This window comes from Cyanistes caeruleus, chromosome 2 (assembly GCF_971803275.1).
Source record: "Cyanistes caeruleus chromosome 2, bCyaCae1.hap1.1, whole genome shotgun sequence".
NCBI classification, from domain to species: Eukaryota; Metazoa; Chordata; class Aves; order Passeriformes; family Paridae; genus Cyanistes; species Cyanistes caeruleus.
Window position 1 is genome coordinate 62,663,745 of NC_141702.1, and position 20,842 is coordinate 62,684,586.

The window sequence follows — 20,842 nt, forward strand, 5'->3', positions numbered from 1 at the left end:
TGATTTAACTGGGCACGGTACCACGCTCAAGCTGCAGGCCTGCCCCAGCACTGGGGCTCCCACTACGTCTCACAGCTCTGCCAGCAGGTCCAGTTCTGTGGCGTGGGCATGTGTGTAGTAGAGAAGCTCTTTTGTAAAGAAAACTGCTTTTACACTGCTTCACATGAGAAAGAAAGATGCACAATTTGCACCCAAACACAAATGCATGCCCTACAACTCAGCCAGACACATCATCGTATAGTGGCACGACAGCTTTGGATAGGGGAATGAACCACCAACATCCAGTGCTAAACATATACAAGATACTGGAACAAATAGCCTTGAGTTTTAGTAGAGTTTTAGCCATATCTTACACAGATTGTTCATGGCAGATAATCTCACATGCATTTTCCAGTGAAATACAGTGACTTAAAAAGCAATTAAAAGAACAGACAAAATAGCACCTCTTTGGTGGTGACCAGAGTTTTGGACTATTAAAGATATGAAGGACACCTAATAAATTACACTTATTGCATAGTCTACAGGTTAGCCAGACAAGGATAGTAATTACCTAGGAGAACATTTAGCATATAAATTATAGTTGCAAACAATAAATGTAACTGAAAACATATAATTTTCTTAAGATTTCTTTCTCTCACCCTTCTTAAGACATTATTTCAATCTCTGCATAGGTTTTAGTTTTTATACTGCTGCCATAATATGCTGAGGGGGATAAAACCTCCCCCCACTGTAAAGGAAATTTTGGTAATAAAAAATTAACATAACAACAAATCTCAACAACAATGCATTCTCTTTTTTTTTAATTTTCCTGAAAGAGACACTTTTAAAAATGTCAGTATTCCTATAATCCTTTGATTAAAGCTATTAAGAATGGGAAGAAAAAGAAAAAGAAAAAGAAAAAGAAAAAGAAAAAGAAAAAGAAAAAGAAAAAGAAAAAGAAAAAGAAAAAGAAAAAGAAAAAGAAAAAGAAAAAGAAAAAGAAAAAGAAAAAGAAAAAGAAAAAGAAAAAGAAAAAGAAAAAGAAAGAGAAAAAGAAAGAGAAAAAGAAAAAGAAAAAGAAAAAGAAAAAGAAAAAGAAAAAGAAAAAGAAAAAGAAAAAGAAAAAGAAAAAGAAAAAGAAAAAGAAAAAGAAAAAGAAAAAGAAAAAGAAAAAGAAAAAGAAAAAGAAAAAAAAAGAAAAAGAAAAAGAAAAAGAAAAAGAAAAAGAAAAAGAAAAAGAAAAAGAAAAAGAAAAAGAAAAAGAAAAAGAAAAAGAAAAAGAAAAAGAAAAAGAAAAAGAAAAAGAAAAAGAAAAAGAAAAAGAAATTTGAGGTACCTGTAATTAGATAGGATAAGACTTTGAGGATAAAGCACCTGTAATACCACCTAAAAAGTCCTCCATTATTTAGCAAATCACAAATACATTCATGAGGCATTCAGCCCCTTCTAAGCTAGACAAAAATGTTTATTTTCTTGGTTTGAGATCATAACACAGTTCAAAGCCTTTTGAAGTAATTCAACCTGCAAAAGACTTGGACTTCAATAATATTGAAAGAGAAAGGTCACAGCTTTCTTACCAGGAAAAAATTGAAAAATTATTGAAGAGCATTTCTTATGCCCAGTCAGCATATCTGGACACTCAAATGATTCCCAGATTATGAACAAAGTTAATAAATGATATGTCTTCTCATTGAATTACAGTCATGTACCTTTGCTATCCAGTCTAGGTCTCAGAATGTGAGCTTCTTCATCCAAATCCTCTTTGTGTAAGTCTGAGTTGTTCAGAGACAAACAGAATAAGTCTGACAAGATGGAATACAAGCATGCAAATGCCATGAAATATTCAAAAAACTCAAAGTGTTCTATTGCCATGCATCTCAGCTTCTGACTGATTGAGTATGGTCTCCTGTGTTGGAAGCCAAATGTAACTGGAGCAGTGTCTGTCTTCAAGGAGAGCAGCAGGACTGAACTCACAGCACTTGTTTGGCCACACAGCATGTGCCTCTTGCTTATGCAGGACAGTCTGCATAATGCTGCTCATGGCAGATGTCATGTAGTCCAGTCTGCGTGGCAAATGAAATGAGCAGCAAATTCACCCTTCACCCAGCACTGTATATCAGCTGGAGGAATCCTGTCAAACCAAGGGCCTCTTGCCTTGCTTGCTTACTTTGCACTGCTCACCCATCTGTCAGTGGAGGCTGTGCCTTTAAACACTTTTAATCCTTTCTGGCTGGCATCACTAAAGAGAAGCCTCAGCTGTTTTGCTGTGATCTCATCAACCATACTGTAGAAATAAGAATTCTGAACTGGGCACCGACCAAATTAACCAAGCACTTCACTTCCAGCAAGGGTATTATGACAGACATGAAGAGACTCTTTCTTCCATGCTCTGGATCAACTACAAGATACATTTACTGCTTTGCTTGACTTCAAATGAAAATGTTATTATTTGTCTTTGAGTCATCTCCACTCTAAATCTTCTGTACGTATTGGTGGCTCGAAAGCAAGACTAAAGAAGCTGGCCCAGGATAAACATGGTTTACAACACTTTGTAAAATCATAGACATTATCTTCAGCATTGGCATATTGGTATGTCAGTATTTTTCCACATAGCCCAATGTCTCCCAACAGTTTCTATACATAACTTTTAAATACTTGTCTTTTAACATGGCAGCTGTGACTTACTACAGCATACTACAGGGAGACTTTTTACCTTAAATGCATCACCAAATATTTATACATCGAATAAACAATAGAGAAATCTCAGTGCTGCCTAATGATTCATTTTTTAAATGCATTCCTTAGTAAACCACGTTTAGAAAAATATGATTTCTTGAAGACAGTTGAGTGGAAAATGCAGCTTATATATTAAGAACATTAAATAGTAAAAAGAAGTAATTTAAAATAATCCATTGTGTTATGAAATATGATTTGCTTTAGTATGAAAAAGTCATATTCATTGAATGAAGTTTTATATAGGCTGCATTCATTGTATTTTACCTTCAGGGACCTAGGGAGTTTATTCTTTCTAATGAGCTGTGTACTATTCACTTAGAAGTTTCATTTCTGTTACTATGTATAAAGCTTTTTTTTTTCTGCTTTAGGAAATGCCAGTTTTAAACAAATATATTTTTTTTCCTAGACATTGTGTTAACTGCATGGGGTAATATCTGAAATGTTTACAGTGTTTCTAACAGTTTAAAAAAATATATATAATATTTTCAAGCAGACAATTTACATTAGTGACAGGAATAGGATATGCTGGAATAGGATTCTCCCTTCTGGTTCCATTTTTTGTTGATACCCAAGTAGATGTTGTTGCTGCTATCCAAGTAGAGTTTGGATAGCAAATCTTTAATGACATTAAAGAAAAACAAAATTCCACTAACAGTAATGAATCCTTGTTTAGGCAGATTCAAATGGAAAAAAAGGGGAGTGAATAATTTTGGGGTGAATATCTTTTCAAAAGGTAGAACACTGTCATTTAAGCCTTGCAATCTGCCCATGGAGTGAAACTGAGATACCTTAAGCCACTTTCCTACACTAAGCTTATTCAGGATTTCATAGGTGAAAGAAGGTTTGGTAAACTTTGGTAGGCTTTAGCTTATATCTATATAGTACTCACTGTGGCAATACAGGTCAGGATGCAAGATTAAGGTGTTCTGAAAGATGAGGGTTAGACACATGTGGTTACCTTCATGGTTGTCTTGTAATGGCACAGTTCAAATACACATGGTTAAGGTACATGCAAGAATCAAATCCTCTCCCACCACACAAAACTCTCAGATCATTATCTTCCACTTATTCTTTGCTATTGAGTTCATCCATATTCACAGACACAACTTCATGACATTTTTTACTATTCTGCCACAAAACTAGGAGGCATTATATGAGTTAAGCCCCTCCCTGCCTTTGGCAGGCTCAGACAAATCATGGGTACTATTTTGTCCAAAAGCAGATACTGAAACCATGGACCTGCTTGCATCTCTGTGGACTCAAGCACCTCCATGGCTTTGGAAATCATCTGGAGAACACAATGGAAGAATAGTCAGTCCAGGACTACTAAATACAAAGCTATAACCTCTTGCTTAAAATCATCCTGTGCCACAGACAGCTTGAGGCGAGGAGAATATACAACAAAATGATCATTGTCTACCCTAACCTACACTGAGGCTGTTGTTCTGGATGGGCTTTTATTCAAACCCAGTATTCTCTGTATCTCCCTTCTCGCATTATAGATATCAAAACAAAATAAATTAAAAAAGCATAAAAATCTGACTGACACTAATGCTTCACTGTTTGCAGCTAATGAAGAGCAAATGCACAGCATTTGGGATCTTCTCAAACATTATTGTTAAGTCAGAAATCAGGAACAGACTCTAATCTGTGGAAGTGTGAATTCCTCAGCAACCCTGCTAAATGCTCATTGCTTTCTCCTGCTGTGTTCAGTGCCCTAAAACTGGGCGTGCACATAGACTGCTCTCGGGCTGGGGCTCGTCCTCAGTTGCACAGGAGAGGAGGGAAAAGAGATTCATATCTGAATAGCAGGGGATAAGGGAGCCCTTTTCACTGGCCTCTTTTCTCAGATCCTAAGGAAAGAAAATAGAGAGAGCATTGCCACCCAGGAATCCTTCTTAGCCCAGCAGGCCAGGCAGGAGCTCTACTCTCAAGACGATACAGGATACAGGAGAGCAGAAGAGGAGTGACAGTAAATATAACAAAACTGGGGCAAATGAGATCACATTCCTGTTTCACATGTTGCGGGACAACAGAGGGTGTCTCCCTCGGACAGCTGTTTGGGCTTGAAATTGGACACACAGGATCTCCTCAGATCCTGTAGAATATTGTTCCCATCCATCCTTGCTGACATGCAAGTTCTCCTCTTTCAAAGGGCAGTGTTTAAACCTGTTGAATGGTAATTATTACCCATATACAATACACCATTTTTGAGGCAGTCTTGGCATAGGGCTACAAACTAGAGAGTTTTCTATGCAAGTTCTTGTCCTTTATGACTGAAGCCAGTTCTCACTGTTGTAAAGGCTTCTTTCTCTCCTGTTACCTCCAGCACACCACAGCTACTGCCATTTATAGCTCCCATTGTGACTCTTTGATCTTTTTATTTCTTATTATTTGGCAGCTATTTGTAAACAGTTCTGAGTATACCCAAACCTTTCTGAAGAGTTACTTATTCTCATTCCACTAATTCATCTAATTTGATCCACCTCATATGAGTTAAAAACAAACTTGCAAATCCAAAAAAAGGCTATTTTCTTTTTTTTTCCTTTTCCTTTTCCTTTTCCTTTTCCTTTTCCTTTTCCTTTTCCTTTTCCTTTTCCTTTTCCTTTTCCTTTTCCTTTTCCTTTTCCTTTTCCTTTTCCTTTTCCTTTTCCTTTTCCTTTTCCTTTTCCTTTTCCTTTTCCTTTTCCTTTTCCTTCTCTTCTCTTCTCTTCTCTTCTCTTCTCTTCTCTTCTCTTCTCTTCTCTTCTCTTCTCTTCTCTTCTCTTCTCTTCTCTTCTCTTCTCTTCTCTTCTCTTCTCTTCTCTTTTTATCTCTCGTTTTTTCCTACCATTAGTTTCCCAATGGAAAGAGAAGCAATGGGATATAAAATGCAAACTCTCATTCCCAAGCCCATAAGGTAACCTTCTGCTGTTGCTGCAGTTCCTGCTGCCAGCACTGTCAGCAGCTCCAGTGCTTCTATAGCAACACAACCACTTCCAACAGTGCAATACTTGCACAAGAAGACAACATTTTAGTGAGGACTGTATTTTATACACTTGAAACACAGCATCTGTGAATAAACCCTCAGCTTGTAATTCTTCTGTATCTTTCCCAGCAGCTCATCACACTTTTCTGGGCAATATAAGTTTGCAAGGGAATATTAGGAGAAACAAAACTCCCACCTTTACACTAAATATAAACAAAAAATATCACAGAAATTCAGCAGCCAAAGAAGCATCCAGAACAGTTAGTGGCAGGTAAGTACAGATATCAGGGTAAACATTTTAACAAAAACCAAAGCAGCTCAAGCATTTCTCCTTTGCTCAGGAATCTGTCCTTCTTCTTGGATTATGCAGAGGGCATATTTCATCTCTACAGAGTCCTAAAGACATTTCTTAAGATAGAAGAGACATAATCTAAATCCCAAAACTGTCTTTGCCAGTCCACATTATTTGGTTACAGCCTGTCATCCAGAAAAGGAGCATAGGCAGGTACAGAGAGAAACATATGCAAACAGAACTCTTCCCACTGTTAAAGATTACCTGAAATCATGAGAGAAACATGAGGCATAACGGGATAATGTAGGTTTATTATGTCTTTGGACATGATCATGTTATTCATTTATTTACTCACTGCAGTGCCTAAGTTTTCCATCAGTATATTGCATGAAAGAAAAAGTGTATGCTATAGGAGCATAAAGTGATATTTACTGGACTTGGAACTCATCATGTACACAAACACTTCTGCTTGTTTAGCAAGGCTCTGTAAACTCCTGTAAATTGTAGCTTCCTCCATAGAGATCAATAAATGTGAAGATTTCACACAGTGCTTCCAGAGGTGCCAGCTGCTGCAGTATTTAGTGAGGATGCCACCTAATGCTGTCATCTGAATTCCAGAATTAGCAGTAGGGTCTGCTAACAAGGAGGAAATTTGAAGCAACAAGTATGGCACACTACAGAAACAAAGTCCAGAAGATGAGAAGGTCCCAGTTCCTGATGTGTCCAGATTTCTTTTGTCCTCCAGTTTATCCTCATGTTGTACATAATCACTACCATAAGAGATCGTGTACTTGCATACATTTAGTGTCCCAGCACAGTATTCACTCTCTGTATTTTGTTTATGTTCCCATTCACACTGATAAAACTAATAAAAAAGTGATGCAACAGAAAATCCTCCCAAATGAAAACTCAAATTTTTGTGTTTCTTCACTGCCCTTGAAACAAGGCTGAAAAATCAGAAATATTTTAAACAGTGTGAAAGTGGACTTTGCATGTTCGTTTATCTTTTGCCAAATTTCATACCACTTCTCAGTGTAGCAACCTATAAAAGGACACATAGCTGCATTTTCTGACAAAAAGACAACATCAGAATCAATTCATCCCTACTCTACAAGAAGAAAGGAAAAGGGACAAATTTTGCTTTCTGGCCAATAGAGGGCAGCTTTCTTCCTCCCTCAAACCCACCAGTCATCCTTGGGGGAACCACTTGGCAAGGCACTCGTGGAAACTCCTTTTACTACCAGTTTAAATTTCACCACCCTAACTCATTCTCCTGAATCTATTCTCAAGTGAGTAAGACACAACCCACCTTCTGCAGCCTCAACCACATTCCTGAGAACAAACAAATGCGCAGAGTTGTGGCCAGAAGACGACAAACGCACACAGTAGTCCAGTAAGCAGAAGACAGAGGCAGTCATCAGTTTGTAAGAGGTGTGTGCTGCTGTTTGCTGGAGTTTCTGGCTGTGAGCAATCCAGTTGTTAGCCTTGGAAAACAGCAGGTAGGATCATAACCTTCCTTATAACCCAAATCAAGTTCAAAACGGAATGAAACATCTTTGCCTCAGTGGTACTACAGGGATAAAACGTGAAGATTCTTAAATTCTCATTTGCAACCTACAGATGCCATTGATGAGTTGTGCACAGCTTCCAGACAAGGTAGGGGAAACACTTTTTAACTCAGATATTAAGCAAGGTCGGGCTTTAATACAGGTTGACATGTGAGAGAAGCTATAAATCCTGCAGACAACTGACAACAGATGCAGGAAAAGATAAGCAAAACTGTCTTTCAATATCAGTCTTTTGGGAATTGTTACCTGGACTTCTCTGCCTTGGCATTGTTAACCCTTTTTGGCCCAGGCTTCTCTGAGGAGTAATTATATACTGTAGGTCCCTTGTCACTGTGCATGAAGAGACAACAGTTGACAGTTCCACTTGTATTGAAGTCTGAGGATTTTGCTCAGACTTTTTGCTCTCTATTTCCACCTGTCCCTGGCACAGCTGTGTGTCTACTTAAAACTTGTTTTGCACTGCAGCACTTCCAGGTTTTTCCTCCCTCTACTGCTCACAGCCCTCAGCTTCCCATCCTCTCCTGTTTCTCACTAGAAACCTCTACTGGCTCAATGCTCAACTTCATCTTTCTTCCCACCCTGAAGAAGGCAAATTTGAAATGTATCTTTTTTCCTCTGGGGTGCTCACCACTGCATTGTGTCCTGCTAAATCATTCATGTCAGAAGCTATTTATCAGCATGCCTGAGAAAAGCACTTTTCCAGATCAAACACTGTGTTGTTTTGGACTAGTACCCTCCAAACAGACATGAAAGCAGACAGACATGATCCTCCCAATTTGTTCTGTTAACCTGCTCCCTCACCCTTTTCCAAGTATGCAAGTAAAACATTGTTCTACTCTATGAATAAATTGAGCATCAGAATTTCTAGAACAAAGTAAAAAAAATTCTTGCAAAGATATCTCTGGGTTTTTTGTTTTGGGGTTTTTTTCCTTCCCAGACAAATCCCCTTTCTTGTCTTCTTGACTTTCAGGGAATATTTTTCTTTAAATAAATATTAAACTTGTATGTCATGTCTCAGAACTATTCTTAGTATATATACACATACACTAAAGCCTAGTTTAAGAACAAAGTAGCATCATCATTTTCAATAGCGATTTGAAGGCATAAAGATTCCTCAGATTATTCCAAACTGCATGCAGAATACTAACATGACAGACAAAAGAAGAACTCTCAAAACATCAAGAAAGCATATTGAATAGATTTTTTTTGGAAAATAAAATATATTTTAGTCTCTCACTGAATTATTTGGTCCTGAAAGTGTTTCTCACACTGTTAGAGGAACACGGAGGAGATTCAAAAGACTGTGACAAAGAATGGAAACAAAGAGTGTCACGCTTTATAAAAGACCCAACATTTTCTTAAAATAGAAATTATCACAGCATCAACTAAAATATTCCCAAATGCTGAGAAACTGTAGGACCAGTTACAAAAGAGTAATGATATTTCAACTAGTCCTGGAAATCTCTTTTAATGACAATATATTGTATTTCTTTTTTATTTGTATTTCTTTTTTATTTGTGTGTGGCATTTATATATTTAGTGTGCACTCTGCTCACATAGTTCTCTGTGAGATTGAAATGAAAAACAGAAACAATTTATTCATGATGTGGTCACATTGTTATAGTTGCATAGGTGGAGAAACAGAATAAAAATAGGAAGAATAAAAGTTTTCTATTTAACCACAGCAGCCCATCAGCTGAGACTTTAATTAAGAAACCAGAAAAAAAAACTGTAGCATGTAGCAAGCACTTACCCGGTTGATCTGGGTGTCTTATAAAATGAATACAAAAAAAATGATACCATGTGGCTGATTGCCCAGCTGAGACTGGGATGGCTTCAGAGATGGTCCATGGAGGGAGGCTTTGGCTGTAGAGAGCAGCACCCTCCCACTACCATACTGGTGTCACACTGGGTTAACACTGTGACTTCAGTCACATCCTGCCCAGAGAATTAAAAGCTGTCTCAGCATGGACACCCAAAATGTTCACATTCAGTGGACACACAGTTCCCCATCTAGTTTATTTAATGAACGTCATAAAAACAGGATGACATTTTCATCCTCTCCAAACACACCACTGAGAATAAAAATTAATTATTTGTCATTGGTCATCACAATCTAAAGGCCATTTTTGACCCTAATTCTGGTTTGAATTTGATCCAAACGACAAACTAGAAAGTGTTTCCACCATCTTACTAGTCCTTCAAAGGGCAGTCAGCCAACAAAGCAAACTGGCATCAGTACCAGAGTTTGATACTCTAATCATGCCCGGCATTTTGTTCCATGCTATTGTCACAGATGCAAGTAGAATAGAGATGTGGGAAGATCTTGTTCTGCAGTGAAGAAATTCACTCATTCAGAAGATTCGGCTTTCAATGTATTTCCAAAATTATTGGCAACCTTAGCAAAAGAGAGCTGGAATACTGAGTGTGGTGAGGAACTGGCATTGCTAAAAGGGAATGTGAAGCCATTTCATTCAGACTTTGCTCTGTCCACTTCTTGCCATGCTTCAGGTGCTACTAGGTTTGACAGTGCTGACAATGGAGGGGTCAGTGCTGACAGGTGACTGCAGTGGACTAGAGTGAAAAGAGAAACCTTCCAGATATGGCTCTGGAAACTTTACATGTTTTGCTTCTGTGAACACAGCTGATTAGAACAAGAGAATAAATAAAGCCTGATCTGAAAGACTGTTCTCATATCACAGACTCTGAATGCATATACCCAACACAGAGAAGAGAACTGAGCAACACACAGGTTCAGAGCAGATTCTGTGTTTCCACAAAGCATTTATCAAAAAGACTTTTCTGGACTGACCTTACATGGATTAGTTCTCTTATAAGGTAGTCATGAAGCCAAAACTTAATTCAGTCTTGATTTCAGACCACAAATAAAACCAAATTCCTCTAGGATTTGCTCATGATAAAGGATACCCTAAGGGTAGTTTTCTAATTACTGAAGAATTAAAATCAGACACAGCGCATTGCTAATGAAACAGTTAAACAAGCATATTTATTCCTGTGTAAATATGGCTTTGTATGTTTTGCCACCAAACTTTTATGCTGTTGTGAAGAATCATGAAAAACTGAAAAACCTTTCAATTACAAATATATTCATAGTTAGTCTAGCTTGCAAGGAAACTGAGAGGAGGTGATTTCAAGAACGTGCTCGATACCTACAATTTCTACCTAGTAATTATGTCATCAGTTTTGTCTTATCAGAAAGCAGCATTAAAAAAATGAAGCAGAAGAGGAAATGCGAAGATAGAAACAAGCATTTAAATTTTAAAAAGGGAATAATTATACTGTAGAGCTTCTAATTCTCATTCTTTTCACTAAATACCTTTCCCTTACCTAGACCACTTTAAAATGAAGAAGTGGCATCCACTGTCTTTGTCAATGTGTGCATAATTACAGATAACTGTCTTACAGGTATTTCAGTCTGCATTACTGAACTCATCAGCCAAAAGTTGTTTGTAAGGCTCAGTCACTCAAGAATTGTCCATTTCTAATTACATTAATTACTAATCTTTGACCAGAAAACACTTGTGTGCTTGAGCTTGCAGCAGCACTCTCAACCCTTGCCATAAGTGACTTAGAGAGCTCAATCTGTGTATAGCTTATCAAAAGGATCGAGAGGTGACTTGATTACAGCATGTAAGTACCTTCACAGGGAGAAAGTACAAGGGCTCTCTAATCTAACAGAGGTGTAACAAAAAATGCAGCTGAAAACTGAAAAAAAAAATTAAGCAGGAAATAAAGCACACCGTTTCCTGATGATAAGGAAGTAAATCACTGGCAAAATCTCCAAAGGAATCACAGGATAATAGATGATTTTGGCTGCAAAATAAGTCTAAGATCATGGAGTCCAACATTCTTGAGCTCCTACTGTCTCGAGAACATCAGATGCCTTTCAGGAAGTTATGCTTTAGCTCAACATGGTGAAACACAGGTTATTATGCTCAGCTGCAGGGTATCTGGGGGAATTCAGTGACCTATGATATTCAGTAGGTCAGATTTCAGCATCTATTACTGTGAGAAAGGTAGTTTGGGTTTTTTTGGTTTTTTGGGGTTTTTTTTTGTTTCATTTTGTTTGGTTTTGTTCTTGGTTTTTTTGTGTTGTTGTTTTTTACTGTGTAAGACGATGTTGCTGCCAAACAGGCAGACTTTCAAGAACACAAGCCTTCCTTCAGGTATAACATAAACTGAAGCAGCAACTTACAATACTGAAAACAAGTTGAAAAAAATTTCTCCAACTTTGATTGCTGTTCCACATCCTGGGTTAAAATGGCAGAGGTTAAAAGTGAGGGATACTGACACAGAGCAAGGTGCTATATCCCATACCTTTTTAATGAGTGCTAGTGATAAAGGAACGGACCAGAACCTGATTTTTAACAACAAAACATGAACAGAACAACTGCTGCCTCTTCTGTGCTGATCCCAGGTGCTTTGTTAGCTTTGTTGGAACCTATAACAGAAATAGGGAAGTGTCTCAGGAATTCTTTCTTTTTTATTTTGAGAATAAGGAAACTGAAAGCTTTCTGATGAGAACCTCAGCCAAGCTCAATAGTTCTTTCCTACTGTCCAATTACACCTTGTCACGGCAGAAGGAGGTCATATTTAAAGAAATATCATTATTAGTCTCCTGAACAGTTTACTTGTCCTCCTGCACAACAGTTCATTGATTATAAACCAATGGTCAGACAAGTCCTCAGCAGGAGGTTCATAAGCATTATTCCATTACATCAGTAAAATTGTGTTGATACATGACAGCTGAGAAACTCCAGAAGTTTTGCGCTGGTTATTGTCGAACAGCATTTTCCCGTGGTCCCATCTGTTGAGTTATGCATGGAGTGTGGAAATAATGAGGAAAAAGTATTTCAATAACTTTTGCTATGACACTAACAATACAAACTGGCAAAGTAGTTAAGCCACTTAAAAGCAGATGAAACTTTCAAACTGTCTTTATTCAAGTGCAGGAATTGAGAATAATTGCTGTGGTAAATGCCAAAGAGGGTGCTACTTTCATGTTCAGATTTCCAACAACAACATTGCTGGCTTCAACACCATAAATGTACCATATATGAAGTACCACAGAGGCCTGTCTCATGATCTTGAGAAGTTTATTTAGCCAGTCTTTTATTTAATCTTGTATTCATTGATTGTCAGGTGAGTTAAACTTTGCTGGAGCAACACCAGTGAGTTTGGTGCACTCTTCAAATTAACCAGACTTACTTCAGCTCTGTAACTGAAGTAACCCTCTTACCAACAATGTTCCTAGAGCTTCTTAAATGGACACTGTCTTTTCCAACATCCTACAGACCTCCACTGACAGCTAACAACAATTGACAACAAGATCATCAAACAGAGAATGACAGCCTAGAGTTAGGCACTTGCACTGCTGAACATCATCATGGCAAACTTTTCCCTATCCATTACTTATTCCTATTTTTCCTTTTCCTGCTGTCTTGTGCCCCAGTCTACAGACAGGAAAAGAGAATTTTGTAGACTGTTTCTCCAGTCAAAACATTATCAGAAGCATAGCAAACTTCAACTCCCCTTGATCCTGACAACAGTCTGTCCAATTAATATCAGCAGTGTAATTAAAGCACATTTTATGAATTGGAAAGTGTGCACCAATCCACAGCTGTTTTTCAGTCAATAATGAGTACAGATACAGAAAACTTGGGATTGAATGGACTGGGATAACAACACAACAGTAACTGGGTAACAAGTTACTGTGCAAGCAACTGTGACTTACTGTAATAGCAGCTCTTAGCAGTAGGTGCTTACAGACAGTGACCTTGATCTAGCAAAGATGTTCAGTCAGAACTTAAACCATTTATTTACCAGAGTACTACAGCATAATGTAGCAGGATGGTTTATGAAAAAGGCATTACTACATGTAATTTAACCAGTAAAAAAAGGTAGGAAAAAGCTCCACCAGTTTGCAAAACTCTTCTGTGATGTCTTAACAAGCTCCTTGTGCTTGGACTAGCTTTTTGTAGCTGGTAATCTGACCCTGATATACAGCAATCATACTGAGCTGTTGAAAACACATGCTTGTAATACATACAATTTCCCCTTTCTTATTACAATGTGTATGGCTACTACTATTCCAACAGGTATGGATACACTTGAGGAGAATGCTAAATATTGCCCTGTTTAGTGCCTTAAAATAGTCCAAAGCATAAGTCCACCAAAATCTATTAGGAAATCCATTTCCCCAATAACCGTATTTAAGTTCTGCAGACTACACATTCTAGTAGCAGCAGTGGCGACTCAGTACAAAAAATGAGCAGTAAAAGTTGTTATCCTCACAGAAGTAGAGAAGACATCTCAGTGCTCAATTATTTTAATAAAAATAGTGATCCTAAAAAGAATGTTTACTGGAATTCATGTCTTCCTGTGAGAAAGCGTACTGGATCTGGATGGGATGGAGTTCGTTTCCTTCACGGCAGCTTTTATGGCAGATTTTTGACTAAAATTTGTGACTGTGGTAGATTTGTGACTTCATTGATAACACAAAAGGCTACGGTTGAACAGTGCTTGGATGGCATCAAGGCTTTCTCCTTCTCCCACTCTGGCCCCATCAGCAAGTGGATGGAGGCACACAAGAAGCTGGCAGGGTAAAGCACTGACTCTACCTGGCCAAAGAGATATCCCACATCATGGTCAGCTATAAAACTCAGGGAAACGAGGAGGAAGGGGGATTCAAGTTATGACATTTGTACTCCATGTCAACTCTTAGGTGTGCTGAGAATCTGCTTTATTAGAACTTGTCCAAGGATGGCAAGTAGTGAATTAACTCCTTCTTTTGGTTTGCTTGCTCATGCAGGGTTTTCCCACTTGTTAAACTGTCCTTATCTTGATGCACGAGGTTTGCACTTCTGCTTTTCTCACACTCTGCTCATTCCATGTTAAGATGAGAAGCTGGTGGGTAGTTGATTGACAGCTGAGGTCAGCTCACCACAAGAAGGCAAAAAGTCCAAATACAGAAATAAAAGACATAGAAAAAGAAAATGGTAAGAATGACTGACAGAAGAGTCCAGTTCTTACATGTGCTGAATCCCATGGTACCTGAGGCAGAGGGGGTCTGGGTCTGAGGCATCAGACCAAAAACACTCAGTACTTTTCTTTTCAGATGACAGAAACAGGAGAGGGAAAACAAAACCCTTTGGATCATGCCAAAGACATTTCAGCTAGTGGATGGAGGCTTAAAATCCAAATGCAAAATATCATCGAAAGCAGAATTACTTGAGCATGTCTAACCTGTGAAAAGTGTAGGGAATGTGACTAAAGAAGAGAGATACTAAGTGAGCTGAATGAAGGGGTCAGATAAGTGTCTATCTTGTAGAGACATTCCTCCCCAGTTATTCCTGCAGGAAGGGAAAGATAGAACCATACACACCAATTACATAATTTTTATTTTTTCCAACATTTAAAGCAAATCTTACTATATGAATAAAAAACAAATAAACAACCAAAACCAAAAACAAAATAATTCCTTTGTACTTCAAGCTCTTTGGAGTTTGCTGAGAAGTCCATGCTGCATTCTCAAGCCTTCATCTGCCAGGCTCATGGGATAGAGCAGAGATGGTTTCCCTTGAACCACTTTTCAGAGTAGAAATTTGGGGAGGGCTGAGTCACCAGCAGGGACAACTTCTATAAGATTCTAGTAAGATTTATAAGATGATGTAATTCACCAGGTCTCTGGAACTGTGTTGAATATTGTAGGGATTGTTACACATACTCAAACCTTTCAGTACTTTGGGTTGTACTAGGTATGGCTACATGAAGTTGGTGTCTCATCACACACGAAGCAAGGTGGTGATTAGAGATGTACAGCAGCATTCCTGATGTCATCCTTTTTATTCCTCCTGGATAATAAAGGCTCTAGGGTTCTGCAGTACAGTGATTTTAGAAAGACAAAATGAGCAGCAGATCCTTCTTTGGTTCCACTCAAAAGAGAGTTAAGTGTAATTTCCATAGCCTAAATCCTATCTTTATTCTGGTACCCACCATCCTCCAGAGAAAATTGGAAACTGGGTTACCTAGAAGAAACTGTTTGCTATTCTGTCTTTTCTTCTCCAAAAATAATAAATTTGCTCACTTCAACTTTGTAATAATTCCTGCACTTAAAATATATTCCAGGAGCTACTGGAGAGGATTGAGCTCAGGATCACAAAGATGATTAGGTGTTTGCAGCATTTCTCTTATGGGGAAATAGACCTGTTTAATCTGAAGAAGAGAAAGCTGAGAGGGACCCCATCAATGCATATAAATGTCTCAAAAGCTGGGGTCAAGAAGGAGGTGCCAGACTCTTTTCAGTGGTGCATAGTGACAGGATGAGGAGCAGTGTCCATAAACTAGATCACAGTAAGTTTCACCTTCACATGAAAAAGAACTTCTCTATGTTGAAGGTGGCAGAGCACTGGCACAGGCTGCCCAGGGAGGTCGTGGAGTCTCTCTGGAGATGCTCAAACCTCACCTGGACATGTTCCTATATTGCCTTCCCTAGGTGACCCTGCCTTGGCAGGACGTTGGGCTAGATGAACTCCAAGGTCCTTTCCAGCCTTAAATATTTTGTGATTCTGTCTCAGGACCACATCTGACAGAAACTAGGAAAGTTTTGATGAAGGCTTAGTTGTCCATTTTCTGTTTATTCACAAAGAGAAAATACTGTCATTTTTTCCCTATCAAGTGGAAAAAACTGGTTACAGACTTGCCTTGATTTTGCTAATCAGTACATCATCTCATTATACTTTTGTCCAGTATACAAATATGCACCTCTTTATTAAGTGTCCAGACTTTTTTACTAACTATGTGATCACTTGAGAAGATCAGCTGTGAGAAGACAGGACCACTAAATAATGTCTTCAGGAAAAGAGGGATTGATAGGCAGCATTCAAGTATGAAAACAGTAGCACAGTTCATCTTACTTTAAACCTGACATTGAGAAGAGTACAGATTCTTACTTTCCTCCATCAACAGTAAAGAAAGCCTTTGGTCATTAGTTCAAATAGAGTATGTGCTACAGAAAAGTAAATGCATGTGACATCTTTCCACCCTTTAGCTTTTACAGTGTTTGTTAGATCCTGGTGAACTTAAATCAGAACTAAAATCTGAGATGAGTCCTGCATGTGGGATTAAATATACGGTGGGAGGGTGGGGTGGAGGGTGTTGAAAAATTAGTAAATCTCAAATTTGTTTAACATAGGAACAGAAAGAAATACATGATCTTGATAATTTGTGAAGGAAGAATTTAGTTGTTATATTTCATCCAGCCTTGCTCAAGCTGAACAGAGTACTAGTGAAATCTGAGGAATTTGAATTTATCTTCATTATATAACAGCAGTAAAAGTACACAGGTGGCAGAGACTGGATGACTAAAGAGACAAACCAGCAAAGCCTAAAGCATATTCAAGTGGCAAAATCCCTCAAATTCAGGTTTAGCTACAGGCAGAAAAGATGAGTAACCTGCCCTATTTTTCTCAGCTGCAGAGAAGGAAATGCAGGTTTTGCAGCCTCATATATGTGTGTCATCCAGATCCTCAGACAGTCCAGACTACCAGACTGATAATGAATCCAAGAAGAATATTGTCAAACAAGATAACAAAAATATTTGAAGTTACTTACTGCAAACTTTTTTTCCAGAAACACAAAAATAGATCTTATTTTTACCTACATTATGTCTTGGGGAATGTGACACATAGCAGACTTAATAATTAATATCTTGATATAAAAATTTCAAAGATTTAATGCCTGAAATGGTTTAAAACTTGTCTAAGGATACTTTGAACATAAGAAAATATTCTGCAGGTATATTTGAGGTAATTTTGGGCATGAAGATGAGGACTTCACTCTGGACTGTGATGTGTTGCCTTCACATCACTGGTATCTTAGAGTGCTGTTATTGTGGGGATGTTTTCCAGAACACACATCAGACCCAAACAAAGATAAGTTTGCAGAGGGTATGTGCTTGTGAACAACCACATAAAGATTTGTACATTTTGATTATTTTGTCTAAGGAAAGAGTACTTTTGACCACAGTTTCTTAAAATCAGTTCAGCCATTGCTAGACAATATTAATAATATATTTCCTCTGTGATTGATTAATTTTTGTAATATATAAATTACAACATAAAAAAATAATAATTTTTTTCATCTCTGACTAACAGATTTCCTGGAAAAAACAGAAATTTTGAAGACGAAAATGCCTTGTTTAACTCTGTTGGGTTAACCCTGGCTGGATATCAGGTGCCCACCAAAGCCATTCTGTCACTCCTGTTCTCAGCTGGGCAGGGGAGAGAAAATCCAATGAAAGGCTGAGTTTAATTTACTGCCAACTAAATCAGAGTAGGATCATGAAAATAAAACTAAATCTTAAAACACCTTCCCCCCACTCCTCCCTTCCTCCCAGGCTTAACTTAAACTCCCCATTTTCTCTCTCTCCTTCCTCACAGCAGCACAGGGGGACAGGAAATGGGTGCTGTAATCAGTTCATCACATCTCTACTTTTTCCACCTCAGGGGGAGGACTCCTCACACTCTGTCCCTGCTCCAGCACAGGGTCTCTCCCAAGGGAAAGAGTCCTCCACAAATTTGTCCAAAGTGAATCTTTCCTGTGGTCTTCTATTCTTCACAAACACCCCAGAGTGGGTCCCTTCCACAGGCTGCTCCTGTCCTTCAGGAGCTGCTCCAGCTTGATGCCCCTGTGAGGGTCACAAGTCACAGCAAACCTGCTCCAGCATGCTGTCTTCTCTCCATGAAGCCACAGGTCCTGCCAGGAACCTGATCCAGAATGGGCTTTCCATGAGGTCACAGACTCCTCTGGGCATCCACCTGCTCCATGGGGTGGTCCTGCATGGGCTTCAGGTGCATCTCTGCTGCAGCATGGAGTTCCTGTCTCACCACGGTCTGCAGGGGAATCTCAGCTCTGGTGCCTGGAGCTGCCCCTTGTTCACTGACCTTGGTGTCTGCAGGGCTGTCACTCTCACACATTCCCACTCTCCTCTTCCCTGGATGCAACTGCTGTTGCACTACAACTTTTCTGCCAGCCTAAATCTGCTATCCCAGAAGTGTCACTGCTGTTGATGATGGGCTCAGCCTTGGCCAGAGGCTGGTCCATCTTGGAGCCAGCTGATATTGGCTTCACTGGACACAGGGGAAATTTCTGGCAGCTGTAACAGAAGCCACCAGAGTAGCCCCTCTCACTACCAAAATATTGCCACACATATCCAATACATTAATACATTCCAAAGACAATCTGCTGCTGCTTACTCTTTTAAGAAAGGTGTTCACAAGATAAGCCTTCCTTTTTTTTTTCCCCTGTTGAGCAATATAAATTTTCAAGTAATTATTATTTTTATGGCCTGTGATATTTGGGGCTCATGTACCCCAGGGAATTAGGAGTGTCCCTGACCCAATTATCTCATTTTATAAAAACTGGCATTTATTCAAGACTTAAGTCATGTTTCTCTAATTAAGGGTTTCAATAATATTTTTTTATATACTTTGAAAGAAAAAAAAGAGAGGCATTATACAATTCCAACTGAAATGTTGACATAGAAAGGAGACTAAGCTTTATTAAAAAAAAAAAAAAGGCAAATAAAAATAAAAGGAAACAAAACTAATACCATAAATTCTCTTAGGAAGTCCTACATAAGTTATAAATTCTACACATGGTATGCTGCCAAAGCAAAAAAATTAAATTCTATTGCTTTGGCTCAGATTTATTTCTATGAGAACACATTTGAACATGAAAACCACAGAAGTTTGGTTTCTTCCAAATTCTTCCTAGATACATTCAAGTCTGTCATTAGAAGAAATCCTTTCTAAATGTTGAACTTTCATTAGGTTTTCTCTAATTTTCAATGTTTAATTAATTACCTTATGTAAGGAAGGTAATATATAGACCTCAAGTAGGTCTATAATTTCCTAGAACAGATTGACAAAAAGGACTTTAATTTAAAAAAAAAAACCAAAACCAACCAAGTCAATATGGAAGCTGGTGGACTTTAAACTGTATAAAGTAAATCTGTAACCTTGACATTGCTGTATATCATCAATGTTAGTAGCAAAAACATGTATTATGGCTCTGTAAAGCAATCTATTATTTTCTGGGTTTAAGGAAACTTCAGTCAATATTGCAGTTTCAAAACTTCATAGGGCTTGTCCCTCTGGGGCAAGAGTGGATCTACTTTTCCAGCTCTGCAAGGGCTGGAAGATTCAAATGCCATGATTTCAAGTAAGTCACCAGAAGAAAGAATGAAACTTGTGATTTCTGTGTGCTTTTGAACCTTTATAGCTCAGGAGGAAACATCTGTATTGCCTAGCTGCCAACACAGGAGGAAGACATATCACTCGTCCAAGTAGAAGCACAGCTTGCACTTATGTCTCAGCTTATATAGAGCTTACAGAATTCTCAGTCCTTCTTTTATCCAAATAGAGACAAATACTGGGTAAAAAAAAAAAGAGATAAGTTTAAAGCAAAAGATATATAGTCATATGTTAGTAATGATGTATGTTCCAAGACAGTTGCAAGGAACAGTACATGTCTCCAGTAAATAGAAGATAGCTGTGCTCATTCTGCTAGTTTGGGAACTGGCAGATCAGCAGATGTACATTGCAAGCCATTGCATTTCTGTTATGCTGCACACATGACTAGAGGTGAATTTGTAGCCCTTAGAGAACAGTGAAGTCATTTTTGGTGGGCTGTCATAATGTGGAGAAAACACACATCTACAAAAGATAAAAAGAATAAAAAAACTAAAGCAGAAGTGTAAGGTCTATAAAGACAAACACAGAATCTCAGAAAGGAGGTGGGGGAAGACGTAAGAGTGCTTTAATGACCCTATAGAAACATGACATGAAAAGAAAAATGTGATATTACTGATGATTCTTGCTGACCCTCATGGAGAGGGTTCTCACTTTTTGACCCATGCATCCTGCTGAAGAATCGTTTGCTACACTAAGAGGTAGAGCAGATGTCATTGTGTTGGTTCTACACCAGGTGAAACACACTTTTCCTATGCCATAGTTTATTCACATACTAATTTGAAAGGTCAATAATGTTGACAAAGCAACAGCTTATTTTCAGCTGGCCAGAATTAAAATGCTGAGGACTATGCTGGCGAATAACTAACAGGAAGAAATGTACTTGTGAATCTTATTAGCTCGTTTTCTACAAGGAAGGAATCCCCAGAAGACAAGTCAGCCCATCAATAGAATAAACAGACAGCAAATGGAAGAAAAGATGGACACCATGCAAATATGTCTTACATAATGCATCCTTTCACCAACA